Genomic DNA, 5365 nt, shown 5'->3' with positions numbered 1-5365 from the left:
TTTTTACCGTAGAAAATAAAATGTGCCTACCTATATTAAAACATAAGGAAGTATTTTAAGGAAATTTTAAAATATGTTGTGTTAATAACCTTAGCTATAATCGTATTCTGAAACTTTTGTCAAAGTTAATATATTATTTTATGTTTATATGTACTTCCCGGGATGTACAATTACTATTCTACATTTAAGTACCTATGATTATTATTATTTTTTTTCTAGATTACCTATGCAGAAAAATTATTTTTTAATTTCACAAGCCTTAAAACCAGAATTATTCTTAAAAAAATGTATTCAAAAGACAATTATATGATATATATTATATTAAGTTATAACCATAGATAACCTAGCTCTATAAATGATAAATATTTATAATTTTTACATTTAAACATGTGATATCTTTACTATCATAGAATATAATTTAAGACAGGTTTTATTCCACAAAAAAAAAAAATTTTAAAATGTATTTTATAAAACTTCAAATTTTTTTTTTTTTGTTTTATAATGATTTAACAATTATACATTTATTAAATTTTATATGTATATCAAATTAATTTGTTTTAAGTAAACTGTAATTATTTATATCACTAACTAGATAATTCAAGTATTATTTAAATTAACAATATTATTAATATGTCCCTATGAACAAACCGGGTGTGTCCTGGCAAAAAAAAATATAATTTTCATTTCTAACAAGTGTCATTTAAATTGTAAAAAAAAACAAATACAAAAACAATTGATAAAAACAAAAAATTATTTTGGCCTCTTACCATCGATATGTGAATTGCCATTTGTACCAAATGAACGCAATTAACGGAATTAAAATATAACAAAAATATGATTTAAGATCTAGTTTACCTGTCACAAGCGGTAGTCCAAGACCATGGGACATATTCAGAATAAATCAGTGTTCCAAAAGTGAAAAAGACTTGGAATATTATAAAATATTTGTTGTCCATCATCTTGTTGCAGCGTGTGTAGGTACCGTTTTGCTTTTGATTTATTGCGTTGACAAATGTTCCGTGAAACTGTCAGCTATCCACAACGTCGTGCGACGCTTTATATGATACATTGATAGGTACCCCACTATTAGAGTAACTTGAGGAATTTGGTGGGACAATTTTATTTTGTGTCATTCTAACCAAAGATTAGATTTACTATAGGTATCTGTAGTATAACGTCATATCTGAGCTAAATTTTTAATATTATATTATACTTACGTATTTGATAATATAGGTACCAGAGGTGACTGTATAACAAAACAAACAATGTAATTTATGTGGTATCTCCGTTAAAAAACATTTTACCTATTATTTTAAGTATTTATATGTAGAGTTATTGACCGAACGTGCTTATCCAATTTTTTTCGTATGATTGTAAATTTATTCAAATTCTTATTTTGGGAATTTTTTTTCAAAATACTAACGATTTTTATATCATTTATAAAATGTTTCTTATGGCGGTAAAAGCTTCTTTTTTTACAAATGAAAGCCACAATTTTACTCTGAATGATTGTTAAGCAAATAATTTAAAAAAAATACATATACATTTAATTTAAAATATATAAGTAGACACTAGATGGACAGTAATACCTACTATAATTTATAAGTAGGTATATTATAATCAAAGATTCATACGTATTAACTACTATAGTACCTATACATAAAATACGAGAGACTTTAACGTAGTTACCTAATCAGCCCCTTTATTTCGATTACCGTCTTCCTGGGAAGTTAAAATAATAAGTTAGCCCACACAATCACCCTTCGTTTCAAAATTATTCAAACCACCTTTATTGTCAACCTTTACATTTTGAAATGTAATATATCTGTATAACTTAAAATATTTAAAAAAAAAAATGCGAATGACAAAATATGAAAAAATCTTTTTAGGTTTCTAAACATACGTTTAGAACAACTTATATCCCCGTGACCCCGTCCGACCGTTATTTACTAGTATGTACTTATGTACTATGTAGTTACAATTGTTGATATTAAGATATTAATTATTGATTTGTATAAGTGTTTGATATAATATGTAGACTCATACTATCCAATTTACATTATCGAAAAAATATTATTAAGAAACGTGGTAGGTATATTATTTCGAGGTTTTAATTTTTATAAAAATATATAATAGTAAAATATTTTAAATAAATATGATGCGATTTTAATGTGTTTTTTAACAATATAGCAAATGTACCTAATATAATTTATAAATTATAATTGAGAGATTTTGGTTTAAATATGCATGTCGACTTTCATGTGATAGTTGAGTGTTACGCAATTAAATAAGTAAGTCCATATAGTCAATATCAGGAGTCACTAACTAATTTCTATACGGGGGTCCGTTTTGAAACTTACCAAACCTCACACGGTCCAAAAACACGTTTAAATACCCAATGACTTTTCACACATTAACAATTAATAACATTCCTACTGAGTTGTAATATAACGTACTTTGGAAATTCTTAGATTTCGTTTTATTTTACATACGATAACGCAGTGGCACAATCGTCTAACGTTACTATAACGTACCTATTCAGTCAACTTCTCGGAATTATTTTTTGCAACTATAGGCTTTCAACGCAATGCAATGCTCGGTGAAGGAGACACGCGTATATAATATACATATTACCATACTCAAAATATCGGATAATATTTTTATTTGTCATTTTATTAAAAAAATGTACCTATTGTAAGAACTATATTATATATATTTTATAATTACGCAGCCATTAGGGTCCGTAAAAAATGTGTCTGAGATCCCCATGCGGACAGTGGTCTGCCAGTCGGTATATTAGCCAATCTGCCAGCTCTATATTATAGAATTTATCTATAAATATTAAATTTATTCACAATGATCATAATTCATTGGGCATATCCATTTTCGTACCATTCTCTTTTCGGCCGCTACAAAAAGTTTCATATTTATAGAAAATAATTAAAAATATAATTCGTACTTATAAACATTTTTATTTTTGTCATGTTACATATACACATAGGTATACATGTACCTACGTCCTAAACGGCAGTTCTCGTCACAAACATACTCGATGACCATCGTCTATCGATTAAATAATTAATGACATCATTATATATACCTATATATATATATATATATATATATGTTTTTTTTATTTGTATATTACATATTTTATATACAACTTTTATTTTTATCACTTTACTATATTCATATCATAATAAGTAATATTAAACTTTTTGGTTTGTTCGAAAAATGAATCTTCTGAAAATAGAAGGGTATGATTTTGGGCACGCTAGATCACCAAGTCGATCTATTGGCCGTCCAATTATGAATAGACAACTACTACAACGACATCTGATATTTTAACCGACTATAGTTTAAGAACTTAGATGTAGGGCATTAACCACTTATACTAGCAGTGGCGTAGCCAGGATTATGAAATGGGTGGGGGGGGGGGAACAAATAAAAATATCGATTTCAGTTATTTTGTTGTAATTTATTATATTAATTCAACTTATACTAAAATATAATAACAATTTAAAATATCCAGACTGACAAACCGTCTCCACTCAGAATCGTTTTTCGTATACAATGATATAGCATTGAATTCAAATTTAATACAATCCATTATACAGTGACCCACTTGTAACCTACTGTCGCAGAGTGACATCCACTTACCCAATTTTTTTTTTATGTTTATTTATTATGAATATTGTAGATACCTTTGAAAAATTGTTTTAATATTTTGAACAAAATTATAAAATGTAACGAATAATATACCAATTTAATTTATGTAAAATACCTTAAAATATTCGGCTACTAATAGCCATCACTTGCGTCTTTATTTTTAAATTAGGCGCAAAATGTATTATTTTCAATAACAACGAGAGGTCTTAAGGGGGCTGCAGCTCACGTATTTTTCATACGTTTTAGACCAATAAGCGGTGGTAAATTACACATACTTCGGAATGTCCGATTTAAATTTTTTATACATGTTTGAATTCACTGATAAAATATCTAGGTTTCTAAGGAAGTCGATTTTCAATTTTCAATTTAAAATGACTTTAAAATAACCATTTTTTTTTTTTAGAAATCATACAAAAAACAATCATATAAATATTTTTTCGTCGAGTATTGGCTTGCAGGTTTGATGTAAGGAATCACATAGTGGCCAATTCTGGATTTAATAATGACTTGAGGGAATAGCAACTTACAAAATCAATTTATAAACAGTTTATATTAATATTAATAAAAATAATAAACATAATAATTTTTTAAAAAAAAGTGCAAAATGAAATAACTATATATGTTTGAATTATATATATACATATATATTATGTTACGAGCAAAGTAGGAAATCCGAGCATTGTTATGCAATAACCGGACACTGTGTACAGTTCCCGAACATTTTGGAAAATGTAAGAATGACCATTTTAATACTCAATTTTTCCATACGTTAGCCGGGCATTGTACGAGATTTCCCGGGCAAAGTGTACCCCGGCCGCGTTTAAGTGAGCACAGTGAATTAATTACTGCACATATTTATGTCGAATGGTATTTATACGTAACAATAACTAATATTTAATTAAATTAAAACTATTAAAATAACTATAATTTAATAATAAATAATATTCATCTTATGCAGGTCAAACAGTATTCAGTAGGAGGTACCATACTGGATAATAGATTTAAAGACTATTAAATAGCAACTAATATTTGAAGCATCTATTTCAAGTTTTGTTTATGATTGTTAAAAAATGCAGTAAAATGTTTTATTTTATTTTATTTTTAATATATTCAATATTTAACCTACATGGCCCAAATCTAAATGGGCACTGTATACAATGGCCGGACAATGTTAACTTATTCCAACTTTGCCATCGAAAAACGGGCATTGTGCACAGTGACTGAGCACTGGGCACAATGCTCGTTTTTCTACTTTACCCGTAACATATATATATATACAAGGCTGGGCAAGATAATGATTTTTTTTTTTAACTCAGTTAAGTTAAGTTAATATGCACCAATAACAAAAAGTTAAAAGTTAATAGATACACACATTTTGTTAACTATCTATTAAGTAAAAAAAGTTTATTTGTTTATACAACGCTAGCTTACTTAATTTGTTTCCAACCCAATACTAAATTATAGACTATAGGTAGTGTGTATACTGTACTTTTACAGTATTTCCATATAAGTTAGATTAGAATGATATCACGATAAATATTTTATGACTTGAAAACGAAATAGACTGAAATAGTGATATAATAATAAAATTAAAAACAAAATAAATTAACTTTTATTACTTCTGACTTAGGTACTTCTTAAAAAAAAAAATTAATTCGTCGATTTCACGTTAATTTAAAAAAAAAAATTAGTACTT

The sequence above is a fragment of the Acyrthosiphon pisum genome, chromosome X (genome assembly GCF_005508785.2).
Source record: "Acyrthosiphon pisum isolate AL4f chromosome X, pea_aphid_22Mar2018_4r6ur, whole genome shotgun sequence".
In the NCBI taxonomy this organism is placed as follows: domain Eukaryota; kingdom Metazoa; phylum Arthropoda; class Insecta; order Hemiptera; family Aphididae; genus Acyrthosiphon; species Acyrthosiphon pisum.
This window is presented reverse-complemented; position numbering follows the sequence as displayed.